The following is a 20,536-nucleotide window of genomic DNA, read 5'->3' on the forward strand; positions in this document are numbered from 1 at the left end:
CAAATCTTGCGTTTACCAGTTATTAGCTTTGTGACCTTGAGGAAGAAACTTTACGTTTTTGGGGACAAATTTTGTTTATCTGTAAATAAGTTCAGTATTTATTTTAGGGTTTTTGTTTTAGAATTGAATGAGCTAATTCCCTCATTTATTCCTAAAATACTGATCACATGGTTCTATGCTGGTGACTTAGTGGTTGATTACTAAGGGACTCAGTAGTGAGAATGTGGGTGAGGCTCCCTGGATAATAGAGCTTATATTCCATGATATGCTTGTAAAAGACTGGATTGCAGTGGATTTTTAGTAAATGTCCATTCCTTTCCTAATCCCCATTGATTGTGTATATAGCTTTATACTAATATATGAACAATTTTTTATTGCAATTTAAGTCTTTTTGTAGTAAAGTATGTAGCTATAACAAAAATACGTGAAATAAAATGATTTGACTTTTATTTTCTTTTCAATAAGCAAAACAAAATAAAATAGAATAGAAAAGAAAAAGTTTTGAAGGAGTAGAAATAATAATATTTCCGTGGAATCGAATCTCTATGTTAGGTTTTTCCATTGTGTTCTTAAACAGCATATAAAATTGACAGGTTTTGACTTCAGTGTTGATAGCTGGGTGAGTATAGTTTCATTTTGTGGTTGTCTTTGATGAATTATTTGCACTAGATCATAAATAATGTGCATGTTACATATTGGAAACGAGGAAAGAGTGGAGACATACTACCTCCAATGCAGTCATTTTGTTACCGAGTCCAAACTCATTCTGCTCACCAAATGACAGGCGAATAAACTGGGAGATGAGGTGTTGGAGCAAGGAATAGTGACTTTATTTGCAAAGCTGGCAGACCCAAAAGATGGCAGACTGATGTCCTGGAGAACCATTTTCCCCAAGTCAGAATTGTGTCTCCTTTTATACTAAAAAGGGGTGGGGCTGCAGTTGGTTGTTGGAAACTTCTTGTTGTATGAATTGCTTGTCCTTTGAATCCGCTGTTCTTGCAGCTGTCCATGTGGATCAAATCATGTTGCCCCTGTAAAACCTCCAAAAATAAAACAAAGTTATTCTCTATTTTGCAACTTGCCATCTCTACATAAGTGCAGATTAGTTAGCATCCTTCAAGATCACGGCCAGGAGTAGAGGCTGTCCTAGATATTTCAGTCTAAAGGCAACTTTCTTTTACAAATGTTGCAGAGATAGCAAGTCTGAGCCTAGAAAACAGGGCACAGGGTTAAAGCCAAAGGAACAGACCTAACATGGGGTCAAAATTGTTCTTTTCTATTACAATTCCCTTTTCCACTTCATAGATAATTTTAGTAAGAAACATGAGCAATTTTGTATTTTTGCTTCTTAATAACCGATAAGTGGGCCAACTATATTTTTGTGAGTAGGGATGCTGTGCGGGCATAGGGGGTCACAGCAAACTCTTGTTGGGGGTGGCCGACCCTGGAACATGTCTGATGCCCCGTGAGTGTTGGTGAGGGTCCCCCTAGCCAGCGGCTCTCTTCAGGAGCCAGCATATGGGCATTGATATCTGGAGACCTCATTTTCGGCTGCAGGAAATTTTTTAGATACTGCGATTGATAAATCACTCCAGCTGGGGATAATTAGGGAAAAAAGGAAAAGGAAAAGGGTTTGGAGTAGAGTAGAAGAGAAGGACATCAGATCACGGAGCCTGAGTGCTTGGCAGCTTGGCTTCGGTTGAGAGGGGAGCAGACTTGGGGAGGGGCCTGGCCCCGGAACCAGCTCCTGCACCTGTCCCCGTGCCCTAGCCACATAGCTTTTAATTGGGCCACCTCTCTGGGCTGGATGTCACCCTGGGCAGAAACTTGAGAATCGAAGGTAAGGGGTGGGCAGCACTCACCTAGGGGGTCACTGTGGATTTCGGTCAAGTCCACAGTGCCTTTTCTGGTCATGTGTCTTCACTTGTCCTTTATCTCAGGATCTGAGGAGGAGGAGAAAGGAACTCAGGTAGAGATCCAGGAAGATATCAGACTGTGTTAAGAGAGGACAGACACAGTGACACGGGGAGCGAGGACACTTGCAGCAAGGTAAAATGACTTCACAACTATTGCTTCAGAGTTGCAGGTGTGAGAAAGCCTAAGCCTGTCTCAGAGTGCAGGGGACAAGTGGAAAGGAATGGCAAAATTTCCACTGAAAATTGAAATTTTGTTAAATAGCCTGCTACTGTTGCTTGTATCACTTGAATAAATGCAGGCATATTTCTGTGGGCATTTATACGTTCACTCAACCCCACCAGCCCCTCTTGCCCCCATCGGGGATGGGATTTCTCAAGCACAGTGCCCCTCCTGCTTGGGTGGGCCACGCTGCGTGTCTGTCCTCGCCTGGGGCCGGGCTGCTGCAGGGCACTGAGTCCCCGAGGCGCGGCCTGGGAGACACGACAGGAATATCTCTGCTCTCGACTGAGGGCCTCCTTTTCCCCCTGCAGTGTAAGAATGCCGGTGACTGAGTTAGAAGCATGCTCCCAAGCTGTCGGTGTCCTTGCCAATCAGAAGCGGACACTGGAAGCTTCCAAATTTTTCCAGAATGCGTTCTACATTCACCTTCGGCAGGTGAGTGTATGTCTTTACACAAGTGGAGGAATTACTGCCGTTTTCCTGGAACTCACTCACCACTAGTCCATCTGATTTTACTGTGCTAGGATTCAGTATGGCCTGCTAAAATATCTGGAGTCAGATCTTGAAACACTGATGAAGAGGATCATTTATTTTATTTCTATATATGATAGCCTTTTACTTTCAAAATTCAGAATTTTTGGTTCTTTCAGGAATTTTTGGGGGGTTGGCGAAACAACTTTGCTCTTACCATCTTTGAGACCTGTTGCTTTGTGCCTCTCACCTGTCTTCTGTCACTTGTGAGGCGATTCCATTTGTGACCCTGTCCGTGTTGTTCATGTTATAAAACATATAGTCTGTTAAAGTACAGTCCCTTTTACTCCGAAGACATTCCACAAATACTACTAAAACCTGGGTGTGGTTTTAAGAAGACAGAATCATTAGAACATGTACTTGCAGGTTGCTAGTGCAAAATCCCCAAATCAATAGTCTAGCTCAACATCTAAAATCTTTCTAATCTACCTTGGATTTGTATGGATAAGTGAAGCAGTTTGCTAAGAACTCAAGACCAGGGTTAGAATACAGGCTGGTGTAGCTCAGCAGGTTCTCCTGAGCCAGCGCATTGCCAGAGGGTGGGGCTGAGGGGGAGAGGGCTGGGCCTTGGGGAAAGGGGAGGGCCAAGAATGAGGGGGGTCCTGCCGTTCCTGAGCTCAAAGTTTCATGGCAAACACCTTCACCAGGTGAAAAACTTGGAGTTTCTTCTAAGAACAGTAGGTTTGAAAAGAGTCATAAAAGCACGGGAGTGACAATATCCCATTTGTGTCTAGTATGGGAGAGCGGCTGTGGGGCCACTTGGGAGACTCGTGAGTCCAGGTGTGCAGTGTTGGTGGCTTCCACCTGAGCGGTGGGACAGTCAGTGGACAGTCACTGGGAAAAAACGAACAGACTTCAGGCATGTTTAGGTGGTAAAAAGGAAAGGATGAATGATGTCTGTGAAGGTAGGATGGAGTTAGGCCCAGGTTTCTGGGTGGATTAATGAGGTAAGTGATGGTCCTGCTGTGCTCTGAGGAGGGAAAGCTGCAGAGGGAGCTCTGGGGGAAAACTGATGAGTTCAGCTGTGTGTAAAGTGAAAGGCTGTTTGATGTGTGGTCTGGGAGCTCAGGTGAGAGCCAGTAGCGAGTAGCGGGAGGGGAGAGAGACTGTCAAATCATTTTGTGAGCATACAAATAATCATGATTAATGATACACTTACGCCTCTACATTCTGGATTTAAAACTCATTAACATTTTGCTATATTGACTGCAGAGGTTCCTAATTTTTTTTTAACAGAAATAAAATAAATAGAAACAAAATAGTGGAGTTAATGAACATCATAGAGTTGATGTGTGTCCTTGTATGTATTTTGATACCTCATCTGTTTACAACCATAATCTATGAAAAGTTAACTAGTTTAGCATAAGTGTTAAACAGAGGGACGTGACACACAGTGTTGGGGCTTGAAGCTGATCTTCTCAGGCAAATTATGTCGCCTCTCTGTGCCTTAGTTCCATCTTCTGTGACTGCCCCCGGGTCACTCATCACAGCTGATTTCCTAGACTAGATGTTGGGAGGGAGGCTGCTGAAGGGAGTAAGAAGTGGCAACTGCTAGGGACACTGAAGGGAGACACAAAAAGTGATTAAAGCCGATAAACTCAGTACAAACAAATACTCTCAAAAGAGAAAGGATCCCGCAGTGTTTTGAGCCACTTAGCGTATGGGAAACAAAACCACGTGGACCCAAAGCTCTTGAGCATGTGAATATTGTAGGTGGGAGGGTGTCATCAGAAAAGGGTTGAGAAAAGGCCTTTTGGTTTCCCTTGACTTGTCCAATAAGGATGGTGAGCAGAAGAGAAAACCCCCTGCTTCACAGTGGAAGCTGCTGTTTTGTGCAAAACTGACCAAAGGTTGGAGACCAGTCATCAGCGGTGCTGGCAAATGAAGAGACTTCGGGATTGGGTGGGGCACTTGCTGTGACTTCCAGGTGACCAGCTGGCTGGGGGCTGTATGGCGGGCAGTAGGTTTGCAGGGTGACCCGGGCATAAACCCTGGCTCTGAGGCTGCTGGTCTGACTAGCAAATCTGGGCACCAGCAGTCCTAATGGGGCAGCTCGGGATGTGGCCTGGGACACCTGCCATGCTGAGGGCGAAAAGAGGGCTTCCCTGTGGGGGTGTCCCTGTGGAGAGTGGAAACATCCTCCTGCAGGGGAGGAAGAGCCTCTGAGCAGGGTGCTGGATGCACAGGCAAGACCACCCTGAGCATGGAGGGTTTGGGGAGCTGGAAGTCACACAGTGTCCCGAGCAGCCTTGTTTCTGAGAAACTAGAGGGTGAAGAGTCTGAAAATGCAGGCTAGTGTCAGACCCTGTGGTGGGTTATGAGTGACAGTAAAGGACTGGTCCGGCAGGCACGAGAGAACCCTGTGGGCGTCCCAGCAGGGGCGTCACACCGGAGGTTGTAGCTGGGTTACAGACTTTGCCACTTATTAGCTGTGTGACTTTGAGCAAGATCACCCCACCTCTCTCTATATATCTTCATCTGTAAAATGACACAGTGACAAGCTCGTGTCATCAGAAGGCTTAGTTTAGCTCTGATCCTCTTTGTCCAGGCTTGTCAGTGCTTCCCTGCAAGGTTCTGCATTGGCTGCTCTTACCCTCAGATGGGAGGGCGTAGAGGGACATTGTAGCACACGAAGGTAGGAAGGGGTTGCTTTAAAAAGAGACATGTAGACGCCTGCAGCTGCAGGCTTGCAGGCAGTTTGATTGATGGTCCTGGAGAGGACTTTGGAGGCCTTAGCATCGTTTTAAGACTTGTTTTCCCCTGGGGGCAGCATTTGCCTTTGCAGATTAATGTTGAAGATTTGGGCTTCTTGCAAAGCTGTCTTCAGAGATGGTTATATACGTAACATATCGTATAAAATAAAACGCTTTTATTTAATGTGTGGGACTTTGCAGCTGTTGGGAATAGCTCTGTTGGCCTGGTCTCCACGGAGGACACTAGGCGTCAGCAGAGCGTGCGGGGGGCAGGCAGCTAGCCATGCTGCTGCGGGGTGTTCTCCCCAGCACGGCACTCTGCTGAGTTGACTCTACTCTGAGTTTGGTTGCCAGATGAGCAGACAGCAAATTAATGAGTTCTGGTGGGATTGTATAATGACAGGAAGAAAGAGGGTCCCATAGTTTTTCTGGACTAGAACATGCTTTTGGTTCCTGATCCAGTGTGTTCCATTACAGAATTGATGAGTTGTGTCTATTCTGGAACTTGTCGACTGAAAGAAATGTGTAGCCTGAAAGTTTAGAGTTATGCTTTATTTGGCGGGAGGACTCGAGGCGGGATGACAGCCTTCAAATCTGTCTGAGGGACTGCTCCCAAGAAGTAGGGGAGGAGCTAGGATTATATAGGAACTTTACAACAAAGACCAGGGAGTTGGAAGAATAAAAGATTGCTTGTTATCTAAAGAAATCCAGGCATCTCAAGTTCAAGAATTTAGTGATTTTCTTTGTATGGGAGGAAGTAAACATTTTGGCTCATTGAATTCATTCCTTTTACAAGCACCTAGTTATCTAGGGCCAGTATTCTGTCCTTTCTTTCTCTGAGTCCCCTCAGAGGGCACCATTCTGAGTGGCTGCCTAGGCTGGGCTATAGGCCTGTCCTCCCTGGGAGATGGTGGCAGCTGCTGATGACTTGGTTTCAGCATTCTTTGTTTAGTGACATGGTTGCTGTATTTTCATTCACATTGTAGTATTTTCATTCACAGTGCTCCCCCTTGGTCCTAAATTCGACCAATAATTTGAGAGACATTTCATGACCAATTTTGTCCCAGGGTGCTATGAAGTTTCATTCCTAGTTCAGGTTGAAGAAACTTCTGACCTGCCATTCAAGGTGTTAGGTGTTTTTATCAGGCCCTGTTGATACTAAAAGTTCTCTGGATGGCCTGTCTTACTAGTCTGTTATGATCCAGGAAATGTTTACCCTTCGTTGCTCATTCCCATACCTAGAATCACACTGCTATAATTATTTTATGCAGGGTTATAAATTTTATGTATTTCTTCAATATGATTTGCCATCATCAATCTTGTTGTAGGCCTAGCTACACTTTGGAAATGTAAGAGAAAACAATCTTATAAAATAGACAGGATATAAGTAATAGAGCTAGTAACGTTAATAAAGTCACGATTAAGAATTTAATAGTCAAGAAGTTATATTTTTGGGTTAAAATTTTTCTTGTGTTTCTGACTGAGTTTGAGTGATCTTACGAGAAAGTTCGTATTTATGGTCAGGCTTCGAGCAGGTATTAATTGGCCAGGTGAGGTCTCCCACCTTGTAAGATCAACAGTGGCCTAAACAGAACTATAATTTCCTTTTTAGAATAACGTTTCTGAGGGCTATCTAGTTAGAGCCTTGGAGTAGGGAAACCCACCAAGGTAACACAGAAGTACTAGACATAGGTAATTTACCATAAACTTAACAATTGGAGTAGTTCATAATCAAAGGTAGGAGAAATTATCAAAGTAATTGGTATACAGGCCTGGTCTGGTGTCTTGGGTCAGCTGTCTACCTCATGTCGTCGTCTTCTCATCCTGGCCTGGTAGCTTTTTCTCCATTTGGGCCTTGTTTTAAGGTGAGCAGTGCTCTATAGGCCAGTGCACTGCAGGGGCTCTTTCTGATTGGAAATGAATCTGAAAGTCAGTTTCCTTCAGCTTTGCTGTGTATGGTCTAGTTAAGAGTACCTGATAGAGTCCTTCCATTCATGTTGGAGACAGTTTTTTAAGTCATGCCTGTTCCAGTATGTATAATCCCCTGGCCGCATGTCATGGGGCATTGGATCTTTACCCAAGGATATATTACTAAGCTTCAGAAAGAAACATACAGTGTCCTTTTAATAATTCAATTAAACTTTGCAGCAATGTAACATGACAGCAAGGAATGATCTGGGAAGTGTCTTACTAAATATAGACCTCAATTAACAAAACGAGAATTTAATATCTACTAAAATATAATCTTTTTCTCTCTAAAGTTCCCTCATTTTTATCAAATATAGTCAAATCAAGGTGAATTTGTTTACAAGTTAAGTCTGATTATTTGATCATATAGGCTCTTTTAAATTGGCTGTGTTGGAACTTTTAATAAGGACTTTTAAGCTAGAATGTTAATAAGGTTTGCTAAGGCCAGGAAAGCCCCGTCAAGGGCTTGTCATAGATTTCTGCCTAACAGATTTAGGTAAATTCTTTTCTTTTTGAAGTCCTTAAAATACCTTGAGGTTCCTATACCTGTTAGGAGACGATCTTCCTAATTTATCTCATAGAGCCACTGGGGACCTTAAAGATTTTAGTCTCTTGAGAGATCAGATAGAGAGAAAAGATAACTGTTCTAAGTCTGCTTACATAGGTATAATTTATCAAATTGATGTGAATCATAACTAGTTTAAGGAGAAGAGTTTCTTTATGTCTGGTAAACAGGTTAAAAGCCAGTAGTATTTCAGACAAAATCAAAAATTGTAACCATATTCATCAGTTTACTCAGTCCCACGTAACTAATTCTTTTAATCAGAGTTTTCATTAGACCTTTAAAATTTCTTACCCAGTTTATTTCAGTGCTATAGTTTGAAATTTATTAGAAATCAGTAAATCTCCTTGAAGAGAGAGTATTTTGCAAAATCATCAGAAGAAAACAATTACCTGCCTATAAATGACAACAGAATTAACAGCATGGTTAAACAATATTACACTGTAATCTATAAAGAAACCTGGTCACAATAACCAGAATTATGACTGGTAACATTTCAGATATACCAGAATGTTAGGGAGTCCATATAATTTCTAGAATATCTATATTAATAATATTTTCTCATACAATATAACCTAAGAAGATTTACTATTCATTTGACAATACTTCCCATGTTAGTTAACATGCCAAATGAAACTTACTACTTTAAAAATCTCTCTTTGAGATGTTTCAGGGACCCTTTGTAGCATCCCATAGTTAACTGGAGACTAAAAGAATTTTAATGAGAAATTGATATTTGGGGAGCTTGTTAAAAGTTTTCAAAACACTTGGTCAGATAAACGTATAGATCACTGTAAAGTAGTACTTACTCATTAACAAGAAAATATTTCAAAGGTAAAGGCACAACAGATCACTTAAGTCGCATAAGAAGCTTTACAATTTGTTACTGAAGGTGGATTAATATTTTAAGAAAATTTTGTCCCCTTAACAGAGAGAAAACCAAATCTAGTCTTGTACCAGCTTACTTCTAAGATTCATTTACTTTGACCAAATTGATTCTAAACTTAGCCAATTCTGACCACGTACAAAACTCTTTCCTCAGGGTTCCTCTTCCACAATCCTTCCCCAGCTTTCTATACTCTTATATGTGTGTCCCTTATTTTTTCTTCCATTCAGAAGTAACCAGATTCAGGACAAAGTCACTATTTTTCATTAACAAAATATAATTCCATTCCTTATATCTTCCTTTACACATTTATCTTACCTTCCTAGGATACTGAGATCTTTCCCTTAATAATAGAGACTATTTCAGAGTGGCACCAAGCATTTATTAATATTTCTAAACACCTTTAGTTTCTCTGTAAGAGGAAGTCATATGTTAAGTAATTCATATTTCAATCTTATTTTATCTGAAAATGGTACAGCTATTAAATAAAATCCTATCACTTAACTTAATTTACCACAACTCTAGAATTTAGATACCAAACATTTAGTGATTATCTTAAGCATACATTTTAAATACATATTTAAAAAAATTTACCCAAAATTCTCTTCTCATTTGCATTTAATTTACTTCAAATTTTATCACACCACATTACTATTATTTTTTTAACAAATCTGTAACAGATATAACAGGATCTTATTTGACTTTCATTAAACCTAGGTACAGTAAAGGTATTATACTTAATATTGATGACTTTAAAGATGTCTATATTAATTAGAACATACATAAACTAAACAATACCAAGTGTTATCTTAATATTGAATATTTTCCAGTTCACGTGAACCTGAAGGTCAACTTAGTCAGTTTTTATTTTAAAAATACTTAATTTGTAAGGTATTACTTTTTACGTCAATTAAGCAGAGCTCTTTGACTTTGTTTTTATTTTTTTAGCAGTAGAAGTATCTCACATCTATAATGTGTACTCAGGCTTATAAACAGACCAAAGCTAGAGATCTCATAGCTTCACTTTCACATAGCTTACTTATAAGATAGGTATAATAATAGTTGGAGTAAGCTGAATTTGCTTGCTCAAATCACTAAGGCTTACTATTTATGAAAAAGACATTTAAGATTTCTTGACAAAGTCTGACGGACCCATCAGAGTTCTGGGTTCTAAAATGCCAAAAATTTCTTTGGCCTTAAGTTTTCTCTCATTGAGCTAATTAGGCTCAGTTCTAGGTCACTGTTTGCTGTATATACATTTCTGATCTGCAAGACAATGACAGACACTTCCAGTTCCCCAGAGAACTGCTCTGTCACGCAGGCCCAATTGTATCTCCTTATTTGGCTTTTTTATATCAGTGAGAAGAGCTGTAAACAAAGAATTCCATGTTTTAAAACTTTAAGGTTCAATTTATCTTGTCTTCCAAAGATTGCATAAGGCATTTAGTAAGGTCTCTTTTCCTTGAGTTATAAGTTAAACCCAGGGTAAACCTCTTATTATATTTTTCTATTAGCCACTGAATATTAGTTTTTAGTTTTACATTATATTGGACGGCTCATGTAACTCTATTGGTTTCCTTTATTTTGTTCAATTAATATTTTCTGAGAGACAGAAATGTGCCCAGCCTTGTAATACCAAGAAGAGGAAGCGATTCTACATTGAAACATATCTATCCCACAATATAATTAAGCAAAAAGTTTATATAAAGCCCATTTAAACATACCAATTTTACAAACTTTTATCTCAATTTTAGTAACCCTTATACCTTTAATTTTAATATTTATTAGGTTTAATCAATAATTTTTATTTCTGGAAGGAATGCCAGAAGCCTTTTTCTTCTTTTCTTTTCTTTCTTTTTTTTTTTTCACTGTATCTAATTTTATAGAAAAGTCTCTGGGATCCCCAAGTTTGAGCCAAAGAACTTAGGCCCTTCTCAACTTTTAATTTGATTAATTGGTCTGTTGCCCCAGTCATTGATCAAATATCACAGTCTAAATATATTATATGTATCTATCCCTATAAATACATACATTTTAAACTGGGGTAAATAAAACGGACTTGTTTGAACTTTAATTTTGGGGGGCAGTAGGTGATCTCTTTGGCCACTTTTTTTTTTAACTTTACGTAGTGTAGTATTAAAACCTTGTCTCTAAATAAAAAAATTTCCATTTTATTTATCTCATTCAAAATAACCATCAAAAAAATTTACCCATTTTGGATAAGCCCCTTATCTTTTTTTTTTTTTTCCGTTAAGAAAAAAATCTTTCGACATTTTTACATTCTTTTTTCCAGTTACTCAACTTAATTAACATTAATTATTCTAAGATTTTATTAACATCTCTAAAACCATTAATGGGAAAGGAAAAACATAAATGTAGCTTTTTAAACCAGTTTTTTTTAAAATAAGTTCTTAGATTAACCATTAGATATATTTTCTACCTTTAAACTTGATTTTAATAGGTACCAATAAAACCGCTGTTTATAATGAGAGCTCTTTCAACTCTCACCAATTTAAAAGAATTTCCAAATTAAGGGATCCATTAGATGGCCATCAATTTATATATATATAGTGATTTTAAACGAATAAGATGAAGAGGCTTTTCCAAATGAGAGTAGGGGTGCTGCCTAAATAAAATTCAAAAGTTTACTCTCCAAAAGGTAAAGCAATTCATGGTCCAGACTGATGCAACAAAGGTTAAGACGGCAAAATGCCTGAAAATTGGTACAAAGGATTGTTGAGAATCCCAATTCATTTGTGTGGCCAACATATGTACACAATACTTGTACCTTTTGCATGGCAGAGTCCAAATTTTCCATTAAAAACAAAAAGGAAACACATATATACATACATACACACACATAAAACACCCAGCGAAAGATAAAACGTTTATATTTCAAGGACACAGGAAGAGAAATCCAAGTTCCCCCTAAAAGGGTTTTGGTTTTTATAAGTCCAGAATTCCAAAAAATGTTTTTATCAGGCCTGGTTAGTTACTTTAAGAGTGAAATTTTTTTAATTCCCAATTAAATTTGTAAGTTTTGTATGTATATAAACCTGGCTGGGGTATTAGTTGGAGGCTGGCAATCTGTCATTTCTTTTTCTTTTTTTCCTTTTCTTTCTTCCTTTTTTTTTTTTTTTTTTTTTTGAAAGTTCTATTCCCCATTCTAAGGTAGGGTTGTCAGAATAAAATTGCTAGTAGGTTTTCCCGCAGGGACAAATCTGTGGCATGAAGTCTTTGCCTATACCACTCCTGCAAGTTTCTCAGTCATCCGAGAAAACTGTTACCAGCCAGGAAGAGGGTCCCATTTTTGGAGTTGAAAGGTTCCTCATAAGAGTTTTACTTTTATTCTGAAAAATTCAATGGAGGTAACCAAATTGAGGAAAACATTAGACCAGCCTCTTACCTAACCACTCAGTCCTGACCCCAGTGTCTTTCAACATGGACCCACTCTGGATGTCTCCACTGGGTATTTTCCTGGTATCTTTCAACCAGCCCCACCTTGGACGTCTCCTAAAGATGGGTGTTTCCCGTTATCTTTCAACCAGGCCCCACACAGTATGTCTCCACTTGGTGGGTTATTCCCCCCCAGTATCTTTCAACTGGAGGGCCAGGTACCTGGATACACCGCCAAATAAAACTCAGGATTATCACCCAATATGGGAGATCTGAGAACCAAGATAGACTCACCCAAATTCATCTGGACTCCCCGAGGAGGTGGATGGGCACAAAGGGCCACTGCTGGTACCAAGGCTCCGGTTACTCGGAGAGTTCAGGTGGAGAAAGTCTGCTCTGGGTCCCTTCATGGTGTCCAAAACTCTTGACTGAAATACATGTGCAGCCTAAAAGTTAAGAGTTATGTTTATTTGGTGGGAGGACTCAAGCCGGGATGACAGCCTCAGAGATCGCTCTGAGGGACTGCTCCCAAAAGGTTGAGGACGAGCTAGGATATATAGGAGCTTTACAACAAAGACCAGGTAGTTGGAACAATAAAACATTGTTTGTTATCTAAAGAAAGCCAGGTATGTCAAGTTAAAGAGTTTAGTGATTTTCTATGTATCATTTGGGCTCACTGGATTCATTCTTTAGACAAGCACCTAGCTATCTAGGGCAAGTATCCTGTCTTTTCTTATTCTCATTCTGTTCAGAGGGCACTGTTGTGAGTGGCTGTAGAGGCTGGTCTTCAGGCCTGTCCTCGCTGGGGGATGGCGGCAGCCGCTGATGACTTGGTTTCAGCATTATTTGTTTACTGACATGGTTGCAGTATTTTCATTCACATTGTAGTATTTTCATTCACAGACTGATTGTGGATAATCTGGAAACTTGGAAAGGAATCGAGATAGAATTACTGCAGGTACCTTCTACTTTAATATTCCGTGTGCAAACATAAACACGGATGAAGCATACATTTGAATTTGGTGATGTAGGGAAGGGTTTCTGCACATTACAGGAGAAGGCAAGGCAGAATTCCTCTACTTTGTTGGCAGGGATGTGGGTCCACCTGTCTTTTCTGTAGCGGTTTCTGAGAGCAGTTTATGGTAATTAGCAAACATTGACAAATGGTGGCAAACATTGCATTTAAGAGCTGGCCTGTGCAAACTTGTGTATTGGACAGGTGGATTGGAGAGTGATGTAGCCCAGGCCTGGGCTCAGATACAGGTTTAAATCGCCATTTCCTCACCAAAGGGCCTTGGACTAGAGTGTAACCTCCCTTAATCTGTTGGTGAATCTGTGAAATGTGCATTATAATATTCGTTTCTTCCTGGGTTTGTTGTAAGTTGTAAACAGTATTATAACACTCATGAAACACTTAACAAACAGGCACTTAGCAGTGTTCACTCTGTCTGTCCGCCCCGCTTAGCGTGTGTCACAGTCATAAAGGTAGCATGTGCCTGTTGAGGATGCACTGGTAGACCCTTGAATAGGTTGTGAATTTGGTGATTTCCTTTAATCCTTGAAACTGTATATGCCATGGGCAGATATTTTCATGGACAGGTGAGGAATCTCAGGGTAAAGAAGACTGTGTAATTTGCCCAAAGTCAGACCATAATTTTGGGTGCTGGGGCCTCGGTTCAGCATGGGCCCCTGGGCCTTCTGCCCTCTCCGTTCAGCCCCAGAGCCAGACGTGGGGTCGCCTGTCTCCCAGCCCAGTATATCCAGTAGGCAGCAACACAAACCTGGACCTGTGCTGCTTTGCAAAACTCCGGAGGGTAGGCAGGAACTAAGGGGATAAATGTAAAAACAGACGACTGCAAAGTGTGATCAGCTCTGAGAAGGAAAGGAACACGCCTCGCCACGCAGAGCTGGGAACTTTCCCTTCGGGGCTGCTCTGGGGGCATTCATCTCAGCTAAACAAACTCCGGTCCTGCACCAACGCAGGAAGGCAGGGCGCGTGTGACCAGGTTGACTTGGCCTCGTTGATCATACTCATTCCCCATTCAGCGGCAGCTCTTACGGGCACTTACATAGTAAACAGATGTCGGCCATAATCATCACGCACTTTGCTTGGTAGTTTTATTGGCCTCACATTTGAGATGAGGTAATTGAAGCTGGGGAGTTTGTTGCATGCCCGTGATAACTTTGGAAATACCCCCACTGGTCTTTCAACCTAGACTGGTGTGGCTGTTATATCCCAGCCCTGTGAATGGCATCGTGTAGCTTCTACCAAGTGGCGCAAATGACTGACATTGATTTTTCTTAATTCGTAGGAAATGGTATGTGACAATAAGAGAAAAAGTTAGTCAGAAATTGTTTGGAAAACTAGGACAAAATCCAATTCTTCCCCAGCTGGGGAAGCGTACCCAGTGTCACTCACCCCTCTCACTGCCTGGCATCTCCTCCCTGCCGACTCCGTGTTCAGAAGCCACTCTGAGCCTTTGAAGAACATTTTGCCTCATGACACTGTTGACTAAGACCTGCGGCCTCTCTGTCCCTGGTTAACTCTCTCTTCAAAGCCATTTAAATTTTATGCAGGCTCCTCAGCTCAGATGTAAGAATAGCCTCTTTAAACTTCTTGATGCAGCTCCTTAGTGAAGATCTTTCGAAGGAAAACTAGCCAAAACCTGGGAGGTATGCACACAGTGACTGCAAACTCAGCACTTTATGAAGTTCAGAATCAGAGGGGTGGGAGACTCAGGAAAGACTTTCTAAGGTAGAAAGGGAAAGTGAAAGGACGCAGGCTGTGTGAGACTGAAGCATCTCGGTCCCAGCTAGCAAGGCGGCTGCGTTCAGGATGGTATGTGAGGAGTACAGAGTTCTCACAAAGAAAGAAGTGGTGGGATGGGAGGGAGGACAGATAGATTCTTTACTAGGGAAGGAAAAAGTGCGCTGAAAACTTCCTGGTTGAATAAGAGGACTGTGACATGATGTGCTTGTATTTTGGAGAGAAGGGTTTTATGGGGACAGGCATAGGAGAACGCTGTCTGGCTAGGGGGTCAGCACAACAGGGAACCACAGAGAACAGGGCCGACCTCAGGGCCCCTGCTGGGGGAGGGGCTGCCCGCCATTTTGAGCCCTGGGGGCTGCTTCTGTCCCTTAGCTGGGGCCTCAGAACTCCCTTCATATCCCAGTCCTGTTGATACAAGAAAACAGATGTGGGGCATGAGAAGGGCTGTGTCCCAGGCTTTGGTTGAGCCCCTGGAATGTGCCCCACCAGACGTGGGTCCTTGGCTTCATGCAGGAAAGGTTTCAAGAGCAAGCCACTGTTGAGTAATGGTAGATTTATTCACAGAGACACATTGAAAGGCAAGAGAATGGGGACGAGTTGTGGGGTTCGGGTGCTCAGATTAAAAGTAGGTACACACTCCACAGACAGAGTGTGGGCCTTCTCGGAAGAGGGAGAGAGAGCGGTGACCGCGAGGTGGCGCTGTGTTGCTCGTTTCCTTGGGCTTGGTGGTTTCATATGCTAATAAGTAGACTGAGCAGCCTAAGGGCAAGGGGCTGGGATTCCCAGGGAGTTGGCCATTTCCCACCCTGTGACCTTTTGTGGCTAGCCTTGGGATGGCCATGGTGCCTTGGGGCATGTTATTCACCATGTTACTATTACAATGGGTGTATAATGAAGCTCAAGCTCTGCTAGAAGTTATATCTCTTCATCTTGAGCCTCAAGGCCTATTGGGGATTGAATCCTTCACCATTTTGATGTTAATTGTTGTGGCCTTCCTTGAATGGCTGTGCTCTGCCCCCTTCCATCCTGTCTCACTGTGATGACACAGAGAGAGCAAAGGCCGGGCCCTACCCGTGCTCCTGCATTTAACAGGTGGAGGGGTGGTGTGGGCTGAGGATGACTCTGAGTGGTGAGAAAGATGTTTCAGATTTTCCCACGTGGGACATGGGGACGTGCCAGCAGCCACTGCAGATTGATCTCACGGGCATTATCGCTTGTGTCACTCATCTTTTCTATTTTACTTTTTTTTTTTCAAGTATTTAATCTAAATTTAATATCAGGTTTCTTTAGGAAACAAATTTCTCTTTTTCTTTTCTTTGGGGCTCTTTAGGGGGTAGGTAATTAGGTGTATTTATCTGTTCGTGGAGGCCCTGGCACTTGAACCCAGGACCCCGTGCATGCTAAGCACACGCTCTACCACTGAGCTCTACCACCCATCACATCATCTTTTACTTTTTGCTTTAGCTGCCAAGAATCTTACAGCTGAATTTCTAGTCGGCCTTTAACACTTACCCTAACTTCATGGCATTCATTTTTATGACATTACCTTCCCCTGGTTTCATTTAAGTATTCCATCTCCATTTTGTCTTCACTCTCACTTTTGTCTTTTTGTTGTTATGGTTGTTAAGCTGTGTTTAAAAAAATTGTTTAATTTCTCTTTTAGCAGGAGGCTGAAAGTAAATAAATATGTAAATAAACTTATCACACTTAAATATTTTATACTTTCTAAGCTGTTTAGTAGTTACTTAAAAACCGAATTGAATACTAAAGTGATAAAATTTTTAATTATTTTTTAATTTTTTATAAAGGTATAGATGATTTACAATATGATATGTTTCAGGTGTACAATAGTTGCACAATTTTTATTTTTATATTCCATTTATAATTATTGTAAAACATTGGCTATATTCCCTGTGTTGTAAGATCCATCCCTGTAGCGTGTTTATGTTAGATGGAGCAGTTTGTATAAGAAAGCTGGGTAACGCAGAGTCTGGGGAGTGGCTCTGTCTAACCAATGTTCATGGTCACCCTTCCTGTCAGAGCCCAGGCCCTCACTCCTCTCTGCAGGGGAGCGAGTGGAGGCAGCCCTCATCAGCGCTGGCACCACCCTCTGAGTGGCAGTGACAATAGTGACTGTCTGTGGACATGCAAATTGTTGTTCCAGGATCTTTACATGCATTTCTGCATTTAATAATTAAAGCCCTCCTGTGAGGAATCATTTTATGTTTTTAATGAATAATACATTTTATTTTGATTTTGATAGACTTCAAACCTCCAGAAAATGTACTGGAATAGTACAATAAACGCTTAGAGACAGTTCACCTAAAAGGGCACTATTTGCCCTTTTGTGTCTGGCTTATTTTAGTATAAACTTTCAAGGTCCATCCATGTTGTAGCCTCAAACAGTAATTTTTTCTTTTGATTTGATAATATCTTTTTTCTTTTTTTTTTTGTTTTTTGTCTATTTAAAAATATTTTCATTGAATTCTAATCAGTTTATAATGTTGCATCAGTTTCTTGTGTACAGCACAACACTTCATTTATATAGGAACATACCTGTATTCATTTTCATATTCTTTTTCAACATAAGTTACTATAAGATACTAAATATATTCTCCTGTGCTATACAGTATAAACTTGCTGTTTACTCTATACATACTATCTGCAAATCTTGAACTCCCAAATTATTCCTTCCCACACCCTCTCCCCTCTGGTAACCATAGTTTGGTTTCGATGTCTCTGTGTCTGTTTCTGTTCTGTAGATAAGTTTATCTTTTTGTTTGGTTGTTTTTTCTTTTTTGTTTTTTTTTTTTAGATTCCACATGTGAGCGATCTCATATGGTATTTTTCTCTCTCTTTCTGGGTTACTTCACTTAGAATGACATTCTCCAGGTCCATTCATGTTGCTACAAATGGCATTATTTTATTTTTTTTTTAATGGTGAATAGCAGTCTATTGTACAAATATACTACAACCTCTTTATCCAGTCATCTGTCAGTGGACATTTAGGTTGTTTCCATGTCTTGCTATTGTAAATAGAGCTGCTGTGAAGATTGGGGTGTAGGTGTCTTTTTGAATTTGGGTTCCTTCTGGATATGTGCCTAGGAGTGGGATTGCTGGGTCATATGGGAGGTCAATTTTTTGTCTTTTGAGGAACCTCTATACTGTTTTCCACAATGGCTCCACCAAACTGCATTCCCACTACAGTGTAGGAGGGTTCCCTATTCTCCACAGACTCTCCAGCATTTATTGTTTGTGAACTTCTGAATGATGGCTATTCGGACTGGCGAGATGTGATATTTGATTGCAGTTTTGATTTGCATTTCTCTGATAATGATATTGAGCATTTTTTCATGTGCCTATCGGCCATTTGTATGTCTTCATTGGAGAAAAGTCTCTTTAGGTCTTCTGCCCATTTTTGGATTGAGTTGTTTGTTTTTCTTTCTTATTAAGTGTAAAAGCTGTTTATATATTCTTGGAATTAAGCCCTTGTCAGTCTCATTTATTGCAAATATTTTCTCTCATTCCATAGGTTGTCTTTTTGTTTTGCTTACTGTTTCCTTTGCTGTGAAAAAGCTTGTAAATTTAATTACATCCCACTTGTATATTTTTGCTTGTATTTCTATTGCTTGAGTAGACTGCTCTAGGAGAACATTGCTGAGATGTATGCCAGATGTTTTCCCTATGTTTTCTTCTAAGAGGTTTATAGTGTCTTGTCTACATGTTTAAGTCTTTAAGCCATTTTGAATTTATTTTTGTGTATGCTGTGAGGGAGTAGTCTAACTTCATTGATTTACATGCAGCTGTTCAGTTTTCCCTACACCATTTTCTGAAGAGGCTGTCTTTATTCCATTGTATGTTCTCACCTCCTTTGTCAAAGATTCAATGACCAAAAGTTTGTGGGACTATTCTTGGTAATTTTGTTTATCCGTTCATTGATGGATGGATATTGTTTGTAACCTTTGTCTACTCTGAATGATACTGCCATGAATATTGATGTGCAAGTTTTTGTGAGAATATGTTTTCATTCTGTTGGCTGTACAGTTGGCCCGCCATATCTGTAGTTTCCACTTCATGGATCCAGATGGCTGATTGTAAAGGGACTCGAACATCCTTGGATTATGGAATCCAGGATGGGGGGTTCCTGAAACCAACCCCTCGAGGATACTAAGGGATGACTCTACATGTAGGAGTGAAATTGCTGAGCCATATAACTCTAAACTTTTGAGGAAACAACAGACTTCTCCAAAGAAGCTGCACCATTGTCCCTTTCCACTGGCCGCATATGAGGTATCTCTGCCTCCTGAACAACACTTGTTATTGTGCATGTTTTGATTATAACCATCCTGGTGGTTGTAAAATAAGATCTCATTTTCATTTTGATTTGGCTACTGATGCTGAGCTTCTTTTCATATGCGTATTGGCCACTTGTGTATTTTTTTAAATCCTTGGAAATTTTAAAAATTGGGTCGATTTTCTTTGTATTGTTCAGGTTTAAGCATTTGTTATATATCCTGAATACTAGTCTCTTATTAGATACATGCTTTGTAAAATTTTTCTCCTATTCTGCAGATTGTGCTTTCACTTTAGTTCTTTTAAACATTAAAACAATTTCTTTACAGGTGAGGTAATTAGATGTATTGATTTATTTTATTTTTCTTGCTAAGCACGCCCTCTATCAGTTGAGATACCCCCTTCCCCTGTCATTTCACTTTCTTGATGATGTCCTCTGTAACAAAATGGTTTTAATTTTGATGAAGTCCAGTTTATCTGCTTTTTTCTTCTATCACTTGTGCTCTTCGTATTGTATCTAGGAAACCAAAGCCTATCCTAGGACCTCAAAGATTTATACTGTGTCTTCTTTTAGGAAGTTTATAGGTTTAGTTTTTACGTTTCTGTCTCTGATCCATTTTGAATTAATTTTTATTTGTTATATAAAATATGGGGTTCCAGATTCCAGATTCATTCTTTTGCCTGCAGATACCCAGCTTTCCCTGCACCATTTGTTGAATAGACTATTCTTTCCATGGAGTGTTGTTGGCACCCTTGTGGAAAACTGACTGTAAATGTAAGTTTTTTCCCCCTGGGATTTTATTGTGTCTCATAGATTTATTTATCCAAACTTATGCCAGTACCATACTGACTTAGTACTATAGATTTTTAGTACACTTTAAAGTGAGTCATCCCACTTTGCTCTGCTTCTTCAAGATTGCTTTGGCTGTCCTGGGCCCCTTGCACTTCCATATGAATTTTGGGATAAGTTTTTCAAGTTTTGCAAAGAAGTCAGCTGGAATTTTGATAGGGATTCCACTGAATTTGTAAATCACTTTGGGGAGTCTTAATATTTTTAACAATATTGTCTACCATTCCATCAACATGAGATGTCTTCCATATATGTAGATCTTTTAAAATGTTTTGATGATACTTCAAAATATTCAATGTACAAATCTTGTAAATTTTTGTTAAATGTATCTCTCATTTAATTTTTAATGCTGTTGTAAATGGAAAGTCTGAGCTTCTTGAGGTAGGACTATATATCAATTTGTTTATTTCTAGGATTTCTACGCAGCAACTACCCTAGGTTTATATTTGCA

General features: G+C 40.2%; 1 protein-coding gene across 50 annotated transcripts in view; it reads left to right on the forward strand.

The window, feature by feature from the left end:
- LOC141578987 (uncharacterized) overlaps positions 1-20,536 on the forward strand; it is a 196,294-nt gene that overhangs the window by 59,070 nt on the left and 116,688 nt on the right. For 47 of the 50 annotated variants that reach the window (XM_074373133.1, XM_074373137.1, XM_074373213.1 and 44 more), the window contains 3 exons: positions 1,941-2,049; positions 2,448-2,571; positions 19,923-20,010. The gene's annotated coding sequence lies outside the window, so the exon portion shown is untranslated. Of the gene's footprint in view, positions 1-1,940; positions 2,050-2,447; positions 2,572-18,986; positions 19,233-19,922; positions 20,011-20,536 lie in introns of all 50 variants that reach the window. The other 3 variants (XM_074373079.1, XM_074373109.1, XM_074373117.1) reach the window with 3 other exon arrangements.

Source organism: Camelus bactrianus, chromosome 1 (assembly GCF_048773025.1).
Source record: "Camelus bactrianus isolate YW-2024 breed Bactrian camel chromosome 1, ASM4877302v1, whole genome shotgun sequence".
NCBI classification, from domain to species: Eukaryota; Metazoa; Chordata; class Mammalia; order Artiodactyla; family Camelidae; genus Camelus; species Camelus bactrianus.